This window comes from Macaca nemestrina, chromosome 6 (assembly GCF_043159975.1).
Source record: "Macaca nemestrina isolate mMacNem1 chromosome 6, mMacNem.hap1, whole genome shotgun sequence".
Lineage (NCBI taxonomy): Eukaryota > Metazoa > Chordata > Mammalia > Primates > Cercopithecidae > Macaca > Macaca nemestrina.
This window is the reverse complement of record NC_092130.1, coordinates 20,684,449-20,697,788: the sequence shown is the minus strand read 5'-3', so window position 1 is coordinate 20,697,788 and position 13,340 is coordinate 20,684,449. Positions and strand designations below refer to the sequence as shown.

The window sequence follows — 13,340 nt, the reverse complement described above, 5'->3', positions numbered from 1 at the left end:
TTTCTGAAATAATGTGTAAGAAAATAGTATGGTAGGCTCGTTATCATAGGAACTCCACCTCCTTCCCCACCAAGGTGGGTTCCTGCCTTCTCTGTGATCCTTTTCCTTGTGCCTTGCCTTCTCTTCAGGGCCTTCCTGTGCCCTTGGATGGACATGAGTGACTCATTGTGAAATGGAAGCTGAGTCCTCACTGATAAGTAGAATGCCTTTTATCATCTCAGCCCCATTGAGTAAACTGAGGTGCAATGTAGTGCAAGGAGCAGGTACAAGGTGAAGACCTGTCCCATTCTGGTATGTTCACGTGCCTTTGGGCAAGTCATTTTCCCTCTCTGGGCTTTGCTTTCTCCCCTGTAAGATACAGAAAAAGTTGGATTATCAGGGGTCTGCAAACTTTTCCTAGTTTATAAAAAATAGTAAATATGCCGGGCTTCAAACATTCTCTTTTGTAACAACTCAACTCTGACATTAAAGTTTGAAAACACCCATAGACAATATGAAAAGAAATGGATGTGCCTGTGTTCTGATGTAACTTGATTTACAAAAACAAACAATTAGCTGGATTGGATCCATAGGCCATAGTTTCCTGACCATTGGATAAGTCGATATAAAGACAAAGCCAAGCAATAAAAACAGAATGCAAGCTACAGATGCAAACCATATATGTGATTTTAAATTTTCTAGGAGCCCCATTTTAAAACAGTTTTTTAAAGGTAAAATTGATTATAAGAACATTTTATTATCTCAATATATACAAAACATTGCCAATTCAACATGTAATCAATATGAAAAAAATGTATCCATGAGATATTTTCCCCTCCTTTTTGAATTCTAGGTCTCTGAAATTCAGACTGTCTTTTACATATTAGCACATCTAGCACATCTGAGTTGAACTCATCCCCCCCACATTTTTTTTTTTTTTTTTTTGAGATGGAGTCTTGCTCTGTCGCCCAGGCTGGAATGCAGTGGCATGATCTCAGCTCACTGCAGGCTCCACCTCCTGGGTCCACGCCATTCTCCTGCGTCAGCCTCCTGAGTAGCTGGGACTACAGGCACCCGCCACCACACCTGGCTAATTTTTTTTTTTTTTTTTTTTTTGTATTTTTAGTAGAGACGGGGTTTCACCATGTTAGCCAGGATGGTCTCGATCTCCTGACCTCAAGATCCACCTGCCTCAGCCTCCCAAGAACTCATCACATTTTAAGGGTTCAGTATCCACATGTTGCTGGAGTTACCATTCTGGACAGCACAATTCTAGGAGGTTTTTTTTTTTTTTTTCCTGAGATAGAGTCTTGCTCTGTTACCTAGGCTGGAGCACAGCGATGTGATCTCAGCTCACTGCAACCCCTGCCTCCTGGGTTCAAGTGATTCCTCTGCCTCAGCCTCCCAAGCAGCTGGGACTACAGACACCTGCCACCACTCCTGTAGCCTGGAAACAAGGAAAATCAGCCACCACACCCAACTAATTTTTTGCATTTTTAGTAGAGACAGGGTTTCGTCATGTTGGCCAGCCACGCCTCAAACTCCTGACACCAGGCAATCTGCCTGTCTCAGCCTCCCAAAGTGCTGGGATTACAGGCGTGAAACACCACTCCCGGCCCTAAGAGGTTCTTTCTACCCTACACCTACTCCTTACATTCTGCCAGAAAACACACAGCAACGTGCTATTGTTCTGTTTCCTCATCCCTGATAATTTAACATATAAGTCTGCAAAAGATGTGATAATTAATGTCAGGAGGTCAATGTAGCTGCTGAGTGACTTATTATTATCTCTACTGCAATTTGTAAATAGCTGATAATGTCTTCATGCAGAGCTTCAAAAAAAGCCTCCTCCCACCTACCCCAAGCACTCTCCTAATGGGAGAGAAGTGTGAACATTTACTCTAGTGGTGATGGGGAGTGGGGGTGCTTGTAAAAACCACTCTAAATAAGATATTTCTCTGACATCTCATGTTTTGCTTTGATGTGTATTGAATTTTGCTTTCTACTCCATAATATAATCTGTTTGAATTTTTAATTTGAATTTCTTATCAGTTAAAATATTCAAACCCCCTGCCCTGCAAACACTCACTTCATCACCTATCCTTCTCACCACAAATTGGTGAGCAAAAATTCATGCTCCCAAAAGATGCATCACAGTTACCATCATACCCTTGGGAATGGGTTTATGTAACAAGGTGTTAAATTAGAAGTGTTAACTGAGGACCAAGACCTAATAGGTATTAAATGCTAAGGTGGGTTGTGGCAGACCAAAAGGCAGACATTTCCTGAGAGAACCGTTCGTCCAGAGTGAGGACGCTATCACCAGGCAGCTGGGGGCTTGACAGTGGCACACAGAGACTAAAATCTGAAGGGCAAAAGATGGGCTGCTTAGAACCTGTAACCAGCTAAGTAGAGGCTGCAGTGCTTGGGTTTTCTTGCAGCCCCAGACTACTCCAGAGCCATAGAGTTCATGTAGACCAGACACAGGCTATGAAAAACAAGGAGCAGGTGGGCAGGGGGAGGGAGGATAGGGAAAGAACAATGCTGGTCCTCTTTCCTAGTGGAGGGTGCAGCAGGTGACAAATATGAATGAAGGTAGGAGCTTTGACCTTTTGACCATCTTAAGACCAAGTGAGCCTGAAATTCAGGAATTACAGTGATCAGGGCACTTCATATTGTCTGACAGTGACCAGAAATTACTCCTCCCTTCATAAAAGAAAGAATATGAGAACAGACTATGATTGTATCATGCACTGGTTTAAGACTTCTGGCTTTAATATGTTACTACATACTCATGAGTAATATATTCACATTAAATGAGAGATAGGTAAGAGAAGAGGAAGATGACTGCCTCTTGGATTAACTCCAAAGATTGGAATTTCAGGGCCTATTTGCCAGGCTGGTCCGGGAGCTATGCGGTACAGGTGGTGGTCTTTCCAACTCCTCAAATGATACCAAACTCCCTATGCCAATACTGATGTCTATGTGTAGACAGCACACAGACTTAGTCTACAAGAAAAATTAATAACAATAACAGATAACGTTTACTGAGGAATCACTATGTTCTATGTACTGTACTTTTCTCACAACAAAAACCGAACGATCCCATTTTATAGAAGGGAAAAGTGAGATTCAGAGGGGTTATACAATTCTTTGTAAATCATAGAAGTGGTAAGTAGCAAAGACAGGATTGGAACACAGTTTTGTTCCCTGAAACCACTACCCTCTGCTGCTTCTCTTTCCCAGCCCAACTGTGCCCTTTGGCCATTTGTTGGCTTTTTCTTTTATGACCCTGTTCTCTTCGTCCTACATCCTCCTCCCTCTCTTCTAAGTGGTGGTACTCCATTCCCAGCTTAACAGAACCTCTCCTTCCCTCTTTACCTGGGATGTATGAAATGAACAAGAACTCCCTGAAACTCACCAATTTTCAGCCAACTAACTGGTGCTACAGAGAGCAACTGGTGCTACAGAGAGCACACCAAGAAGCTTCACCGAATCCTGCAAAATGCTGGCCGAGCAAAAGCATGAAGATGGAGAAAAGCAAATTCTCACTACTTGATGCAATCACCTCAGAGTTCCATTAACATGGGGTTGGGTTGAAGATGAAGAAGGGTCTGTCTGTGGGCTCCAAGCAAACATCATGGTTGTGGTCAATAGGATAAAAACAAAATGCTACCATTTCATTACTGTTTCCACCCCTGCTGACCATCCTGAGATGGCTTCTGTTTGGTGCCCACCTAGCGGAGCAATTTCCCAGTGGAAAATGGATCAGCAACTTGGCCAGATTATCTTGTGTCCTTTCAGGGCAATACTGGAGCACATTTTATCCAAAGCTCCAGGAGCGGACAGGCAGCAATTGTTAAGCACTCTCAAAATAGCTGCACCCCATTTACATTGTCTACGAAAACATTACCTCTTGCTTTTTCTTCCTTTACTCCACTGAGCTATTAGGCTTCCATTATAAAATTGTTAAAATGAGTATTTAGGCAGCCAGCATAATCACCACTTCACCAGGCCTCATGCTAAAGCAGGACAAGATCTTGAATGACATTTTTTGACGAGCAGAATCAGATTTCTTACTTACACAGGACTCTTCCCAGAATGAGATTCTTGACCTGAGAACATGCCAGAAGAGCATTTTTTTGCCCGTGTCTTCATGTGAACTCTGCCCTTGGTTGTACATTTGAAAGAGAATGATAGAAATTCCTCCCTGCAAGGAGCTGATCTGACCCCGGATTAAAATATGTTCAACTCTGAAATTAGTAAGGATCAGGGAAAAAAACTGAATGATATCTTGATTCTAATGCTGGAGTGTCTTGACCAGGAAGGGGCAAGCCCTAGAGCAGGAAGAAACAATAATAAATCATAGTGAAGCAGGACCAGCTATGATTTGAAGAGGACTCAAAGAAATTCATCCACAAATTCCTTGATGCTTTAATTTTTGAAACAAATGTTTATTGAGCACTCTGAAGGAAAAAACAAACTTTTTTTCTCTCTACTCTCTTTTACAGTCACTCAACACAACAGTTCTGACACCAGCTTCTCCAGTGGACACCAACTGGTGTCCTATAATTTGATTTAATTCTGACACCATGTAGCTGAAAATGGCGTCAGATCCCATAAGTTAAGGGTTAGTCTCACAAGACTGCCCCCCGCAGTCTTCCCATTTCACATGCCAATTACAAGCCCTAGGTTGTGACCCATGCTTCTGACCAACCAGCTTAGGTTAAATTAGGGTTCCTACAACCGCTTCCTTGGGTTCAATTAATTTGCTAGAGCAGCTCACAGAACTTAGGGAAACACTTTACTTAGATTTACCCATTTACTACAAATGATATTTTAAAGAATACAGATAAAGAGAAACATAGGAAAAGGCCAGAAGGGTCTCCAAGTGCAGGACCTTCCAGACCCAAGGAGTTGGGATGTGCCACTCTACCAGCACATGAGTGTTGTCTTGTTCACTAACTCATAAACTCCCTAAACCCATTCTCTTTGGGTTTTTAGAGGCTTCATTCCATAGGCATGATTGATTAAATATTGGCAATCAGGTCAACATTCATCCTCTCTCTCCTCCCCCAGAGGTAGTGGGTGAGGTTGAAAGATCCAATCTTCTAATCACTTGGTTGGTTCCCAAGGCAACTGGCTCCCATACGGAGGCTGTCCAGAAGCCCCCAGCCACCAGTCATTTCATTGGTACACAAAAGACACTTTTCTCACTCCAGAGAGGCCAAGGGTCTTGGTATGTGCCAAGAACCAGGGACAGAAACCAAATATATATTTCTCATTATAGCACAATATCACAAGCACCTAGAAGATATGACATTTATTTTTAAAAAAAAACAAGATGGATTATAACAAAAGAAAACATTTTGTAAGTGTGTAACTATGAGCTAGACTCTGAATAATGGCTTTAAATTTATTGATACATAATCTACCTAATAGCCTTATGATGTAGACACTAATATTATTCCCATTTGATAAATGAAAATTTTGAGGCTCAGAGGTTAAGGAATACTAATTAAGATCACAAACCTATAAAGGGTGAATCCAAAACAGGAATCCTGCCCTGATCTTTACCACTATGCAATTCTGCTCTAAAGGATAGAAGCTTAGGCTTAGGCTTTTTCATTTATGAATGAAATGTACATATAAATCCAGGTAGAAACTTCAAATAGGACTTTACTTCCAGCAATATTTTGAATAAACACGCTGAATATTACTGTCTCATAAATCTATTGCTTCACAACATACCACCCCATTTAGCAGCTTAAAACAATAATGATTTATTATTTGTCATAATTCTATGAGTTGGCTGGGCTCAGAGCGGGCAGTTCTGCTCCACATGGTGTTACCTGGAATCACTCATGTGACTGCATTTACCTGAAGCTCAGATGAGTCTGAGACTTCTATGATTGCCTCTCCTTCTCACCAGAGGGCCTCTCCAGCAGTTTAATCTGAACTTCTTAAGTGTTCAGATTAATTCTAAGGCCCTTTAGAATTGTACCCAATTTCTTAAGTGGTAGATCATTTCTTAAGTGGTGGATCTGATTTTTCAAGAGAGCAAAAGCAGAAGCTCCAGGCCCTTTAAGCTTATGCCTAGATTTGGTGTAATGTCAATTCTGTGGCAATTCTATCTGTCAAAGTAAGATAAACCAGCCCAGATCTAAGGGAAGCAGAAATATGGCCCACCTCTTGATAGGACAAGCAGCATGCGTGTATTGGAAGATGAGAAATTGTTTCCATCATTCTTGAACTTCGGGCCTACAAGGTGGAGGAGCTGAACCTTAGACAATTTCATTAAGCTGGGCTCTTCAGAGCCACTAATGTATAATAGTTCCAGGTCAATAGTGTCTCCCAGCTTCCTGAAGATGCAGATATAAATCCTCTTTGAAGGAAAGCACCTTCAGTATACTTCACCAAGATTCTTATTAAGTTTAACAAAATATGAGCTCAGAATTTTTAAAATCTCCAAAACACCAAAAATAAGCCATCATGAATAATAAGCAGTAAACACATCAAAAAATACAATTAGATCTCTCCAAAACTTCAGATTTTGAAATTTTCATATATAGTATATAAAATAATTATGTATAAATGTATATGTTTTTAGTTTTATTTTATAAATTAACCACCTAAATGACTTAGCCAATATGAAAAGTGAAAATTTTAGAAACTGTAAGTGTAATTTTTGTCATTAAGCTAGTGTTAGGGTTAAATAACATAGTAAGCATAGTTTAAACAAGAATCAGTAAACTGGAAGATGGAGCTAAACAAATTACCTGGAATGTAACACAGAGAGACAAGAAGATGGAAAATATAACAGATTAAAAGGCGTGAAGAATAGAATGAGAAAGTATAATTGCTTCCATTGCCTAGTAGAGACCCAAAAGAAGAGAACAAAGAAGATGATTATTTGCAGAGATAATGGTTTAGAATTTTCCAGAACTGATAAGAAACCCAAATCCATAGATACAGAAAGCAGAATGTATATTAGGTAGGATCAATAAAAAGAAACTCATGTCTAGATACAGTGCAATGAAACTGAACACCAAAGACAAAGGAAAGATCTTAAAAGCAGCCAGAGAGAAAATGCATGTCCCTCACATAGGCAGATGTTGATTTCTCAGTAATCAATAAGGAATATCAAATATCTTCAAAGCATGGAAATAAATTCACTATCAAGCTAAAATTATGTGCTCCATAAAGGCTATCTTTCAAGAGCGAGGACAAAATGAAAAACACTTTCAGATAAATGGAGACAGTTTACCTTTAGCATACCCTCATCAAAGAACTGTTGGGTTTCAAGGAGAGGAAAATTACCCATTCATAATTGTAAAAAAACATTAGCACATGAAAGAAGAAAATTTCCTTAACCAAATGAAGAATATCTATCAAAAACCCTACTGCAACTTTATTCTTCATGTTGATACAGTAAAGGCATTCTCATTTGAAAATGAGGCTCCATATAAGGTGCTATCATAGACTATGTTCCACAGGAAGCAGACATCGAGCTAGAGGTTGGGATACAAAATGCTTATTCAGGAGTGCTCCTGGGACTGATGTATGTGAAAGAAAAAGGAAGGAAGCTGGCTTGGGCAGAGGAAAAAGTTGAGCTAGGACACAGTTCCAATGAAGACCTCAGTCAATCTTATGGAGAGTTCTGGATCTGGCCCTTTAGAATTGTACCCAATTGGGAAATGAAGGTTAGGCCTTTATATCCCCATGTCAATCAGCCATTGGATGCTGGCTCGTCCTGGAAGATGGCGTACCTTGTGTGAGACAGTTTTTTTCAAGCAAGGTGATCCCCAAAAAGGGCTTAAAGCTGACGGTTGTCTTCAGGTAGCACTCTCAGTAGCTGTAGGCATGAGTTCTTCATTTCCAAAGGGATCTAGGCAGAGTATAATAGCAGCCAACACAGATGCCCACCACCACAACTTCTATTCAGCGTTGTCTGGAAGACAATACTGCCAATGCAATAAGACAAGAAAAACCACAAGAGTTATAAGGATTAGAAAGAAAAATTGCCATTATTTACAGATAATATGATTACCTAAAAAACTCAAAATAATGTAAGAAACATTATTATAATGAATAAAAGGTAATTAAGAAAGTGGTTGAAAATAAGAGTAATATATAAAAATTAATTGCATTTCTAAACATCAGTTAAAACAGAATTCCTGAAGAAACTCTTACATACACTCCAAGAGACATGTACAAGAATGTTCATTGCTTCAGTATTTGTAGTAACAATACCGTAGAAACAATCCCAATATCTGTTCATGGAGAATAGATGAATTATTCTATATCCACACATGAAATTGTATGCAGCAGTGAAAATGAATGAACACATAACACAAAGTATCTGAGAAATAGTTTTGAGCAAAAAAGGCAATTTCTTGAAGACTACATAAATTATAACTTTTTTAAATGAACAAAATCAAAAGTACACTCTGAATTATTTAGATAAATAAACATGGATAATAAAGTATTTTTCAAAACAAAGATCATATAAAGAAAAAGTTCAACATAATAGTTGCTGGGATACAAGAGGAGAATGGAATTGGAAAATAACACACATGTAACCTTAATAGGGAAAGTTCTTACATCAGGTGGTGGGTTCATGGGCATTTGTTTTATAATTATGCTTTATGAGTTATACATATATTACAAATGCTCTTTTTTATGTATCAATAATTTTGAAATTTAAAAAAATATCTTTAAAGAAAGAAAGTCCAGCATCACAAGACATAGTAGATATGTTCTGTTAAGGAAAAGAAATTCAATGACACTTGTTAAAGCACAATAAGGGAGATATTATTTGGGACCATCCCAATGCAATGCAATTTTTCCATGAAGGAGAGAGATTGAGCTCAACTGTAAATACAGCATAGGAAAGGGGGAATTTATAGCCAAGAAGTAAGGTAGGAACCAGTGGATAGAAAATCAGTGAGAAGTAACATCAGGAGCGATGGGGATTTTGGCTCAACCATTCTAACATGATCTTTGCTGAAGACAGGCCTGTGTGATCAGACATCACCTGGGGGATGGTGGAAGATGAGGAGCCTGATCAGTACTGAGAGTGATCAAGTAGAGAGGGTAGGGATTTCTTGCTAAACTGATTTAGCAGGGTTCTTGCTAAAACTGGATTTTACAAGGAAGTGCACAAGTGAGTCTAGAAGGTTCAGGAGGCAGACTAATATTTGGTTAACAAAGAATCTTTGCCAGAACTATAGTGGAAGGACTAGAAAAGGCTTCGTGGAGAAGGTGGATAGATGCTGGCCTTGAATTACAAATAGGATTCGAAGAACAATTACATTTATCTGAGATCCAAGAGACCCCCAGGGAGGTCAAGGTCTTCCCTGATTCCTTACCTGGTAGGTCATGAGGGAGGCAGTACTTAAAGCTGTCTTGGGCAAAAGTGCAACCTTTTCCAACATGAGGAGAAAAACTCACTCTTGCTTCTGTCTGTGACGGCTGTGGGGCCTTTGCAAAGTGTTGGCTTGAGACACAAAAGCATGGACAATGGAGAGACTGCCCAGGATAACAATATTAACACACTAGACCTGGGCTCATGTGCAAGAATCAGGGAGCATTCTAAACTTCTGGAATTTAACCAGGACAAAGTTTCTAATTGATATATAAAGCATGACCACAAGGCTATATTACATTAACATGAGTTAATGAGTGGATGTCTATTGTTTTTGCTGCCTAATGATACCTATCTACTTTTCTTCAAGGCACCAGACCTGACTTTTGCTTATAGCACTATTCCTTCAACTTTCAGCCCCTGTGGTTTAGATGGATTTTTCTCCCACCAGCTCCAGGAGTGGTGGCTGACCCAGGTCTAGAAAATCAAATCACTTCTTTCTAATTAGCCACAATGATAGCTCAGGCTTGGGCACTTAATGCAAGTCAAACCAAAAACACACACTCTTGGGTTTTTACTAGGGCTATAGAGGAAAATAATTGCTTTTCCTATTGGAGTTGTTGAAGGGATTGGCGCAAAGTCTGGTGCTGATGGCACCATAGAGGAAGGGACTGAGAGTGAAGTGGAAAGCAGAGGCACTAGAGAAGAGGAATAGCTTGCTCATGGTGAGTCTTCTGTTAATTACACTGAAAGAGACTTGGGTGATGCCTTGGGGTGATTTGAGAAAAGCCCTGCAGTGCTGGATTGAGAGAAGCAGTGTGGCGTGGTAGAAGAAGAAAGAGATGTGACTCACAGATTTTCCACTTCTACAAATTCACTGCAGGACACTGAAAAAATTATTTAATCCCCCAGGCCTAAATTTTCTCATCTATAAAAGAGAGATTATTAATAGATTGTCATAGTTTGTCATGATTAAATGTGTTAGCACCGTGTTTGACACACAGAAAGTACCCAATAAATACTACCTTTTATTCCTTCTATTAGCATTCTTACCTCCTTTTCCACCCTCTGCAGTTCTACCTGCTTTACTTTCCCTTCACCACAAAAAATAGTACTTTATTTCTGAAAAATTGACAGAGAAAGAGAGAGAAGAGATTCAGATTATTGATCTGGTATCCTAGGCAAATAAAAGCAATTGAAGCCTGAAACAAGTCAAAAAAAAGTAGTTGCCAGAGAAAGATGCTAACAATGACTGCTTAACAGATGCCAGCCCTGTTAGGTTTTCCTTGACATTGCGAGCCAAGCTTCACTCAAGCCTAATCCGATTGTTCCAACCCCAGAGAACTTGTCTGCAAGTTGGAGAGGATTAACAAAAGATACCTCATAGCTCCTGCAGTTGTGCGAACATCTAATGCTTTTCATGTCTGATGTGTCCAGACACATTCAATGTCACCTGAATTCTGATACGTTATGAAGCCAGAGATTTGTAATAACAGTATATGTAATAACATGTGCCCCATTTTTCAAAAAGGGATAAGAACATCTAGAATCCATGAAACACAGAATGCTTGAATGGAGGAGCCCCGGGAATTCTCTGTTTACAAATCAGCACCCGAAGTAGGTAACCTGCCTAAGGTCCCTTATCTGTTTTAAATCACAAATCCTTTTTTTATTGCTTTTCTCTGCTTGAATCAGGAGGAAATTTGAGGCCAAGATGCAAATAGACTTCAGCTTATATGCCAACTCCAATCAATCATTGCTGTTTGGAGAAGCACTATATTGAGAAAGATTTCCAGTCTAGCCTTAAAAGAAAATAGTGCTATCATCAATAAGCAGATTCCACCATGGACAATGGTTAGGATGGGAGGCCTGTCTGCCACGTATTTGCTGACCTTGAATTCTGGACCAACAAGGTGGTTATAGCAGGGATAGGGATGGGAAGGTAAAATTTTAGGTTACTTGTACTCTCTGTCCTTCTTCTTAGACAGGCCCTGTATTTCTACTTATCCCACTGTGTATTTCATTTTATGTGGTGAACCTGGTGGTTAGGATGGCTGTGAATCCTTGCTCCAAGTTTTTTCCATCCTACATTAAATAAGAAGACAAATTGCAACATTGGGTCTTCAGCCAGTCAGATAACAGGTTTTGTTTGTTCCTCCTCTTATGGGGATGATCCCCTGGCCAAAGATATCACAAATTCTGGAACACAGGAGAGGCTTCATGCATTATTTGATAAGACCTGATTTTATAGGTGAGGAAACTGAGCCCTGAAGTAGGGAAATGGCTTTGAGGTTATAGAGAGAAATACAGACCGCCGGTTTTCCACAATACCTTAGGCATTTGCTTTATTCTTCCCCCAACTTTATTTCCCCAGTTATGGTAAATCTAGAAAATTTTGGAAAAATAAAAACTAAATTACTGGCCCTATGGAATACTGCAGTTTTAGCAGAGAAAATGCAACATAAATACAAAGTGGCAATGACTAGCTTATGTCTCAAAGGCAACTGACAAAGAGTGACAGGAAGACTTTGAAATGGCAGTGGTAGTGTTATTCTACTAAGGAGAACCTCCACTTTCTAATTACATCAGGAGTCACTCAGAAATCTTTTCATATGGTCCAGAAAGTAACACATCCCTTTATTGTAATATCTACTAAAGACAATAGATGAATATATTGATAGTCTTGCACTTTGATGATTCTGAAAGTTTTGATGGTTTTGTGATTGTTTTAGCCTCTACTCTGGGCCAGGTATGTTGCTAGGTGTCAGAAAGACAGAAATGATAAAGCACAGTCCCGGCTTTGCAAAGCTCACACCTAGTTGGAGAGACAAACAGGCAAAAATAATAATAATAATGTATGGCACAATATAAATGGAATTATGAATGTGTACATAGGTTCAATATCACAAAGTTGAGAATGATTAACTTTGGAAGGCACTAGGAAATTTTTTACAGAAACAACATCTGGACTTCATTTAAAAGGGCTAGGCTTAATATGAAGAGGAATTCATTACTAGCTTTTGTACACTTACCCATTCAATAAACATGCTAACTCACCCAAGGCATGTCAATCACCGTGTTAGGCACTGAAGATTGGGAGATACATAAGACAGGGTCCCAAACTCTCTAATCGCCAGACTAAACAAGAGGTGTTTACATAAACAAAGTACTACATTACAGTGTGTTCAAAGCAATAATCAGCGGGAGCACCAAGTAAACACATAGGAAAGGCTGTGCTTAGGAAAGGATGTGGCTGGTCTTTTTTTCTCTGTGTTTGGAATGCCCCTTTTCAGAAAGTATGTATGGATCATTATGACAAAATTGGAATATCAAGGGGACAGTGACTGTTTATGAGCAAATCAATGAGCAGATAAGGAACTGAAAAAAATTACTGAAACCCAGCTATCAACCTCCATTTAACAAAAATTCCTACGCATTTATCTTGCACTAGGCGCCATACTAATTTCAAAAGACACAAGAGAGAGAAATACTAAGCAGCCATGAAACCAAGAGGGTAATGGTGTAGTGATAAGAGTCAGCCTTCCTGGGCTCAAATCCTAGTTTCTTAATCCACTAGCCTCAGGATCCTGGACAAGCTGTTCTCTGTACTTCAGTTTTTTTCATTTACAAAAGGCAGATGACAAATAACTCTGCTAGTTGTGATATTAAAAACATAAAAGAGGCAAAGTGCTTAACCCAGTCCCTAGCAAATGCTAAATACCCAATAAAAATGTTATCAACAAAGAAGAAGACATTAATCATGCTAACAGTCTAAGATCCAAATGATAAGTAGAACTTTGTCAGAAAAAGAGGAGGGAACATACAGGTTTTAAAGAAATGACATAATTAGATTACATTTTTAAAACATTTGTATTAAGGAAATTTAAAACATATACAAAAACAGAGACCATAACATAACATGCTCTAATATTCATACCACTCAGATCCCACAATTACCTAGATTTTGCCACATTTGCTTCATCTGTCACGTTTT

General features: G+C 39.3%; 1 long non-coding RNA gene across 1 annotated transcript in view; it reads right to left on the bottom strand.

The window, feature by feature from the left end:
- Window positions 1–218: 218 nt before the first annotated feature.
- The window catches only part of LOC105482346 (uncharacterized), a 31,241-nt gene continuing 18,119 nt past the window's right edge, over window positions 219–13,340 (bottom strand). The window contains exons 3-4 of the long non-coding RNA XR_987553.2: window positions 7,749–7,943; window positions 219–348 (exon numbers count right to left, since the gene is read on the bottom strand). This is a non-coding gene — a long non-coding RNA (uncharacterized lncRNA). The remainder of the gene's footprint in view (window positions 349–7,748; window positions 7,944–13,340) is intronic.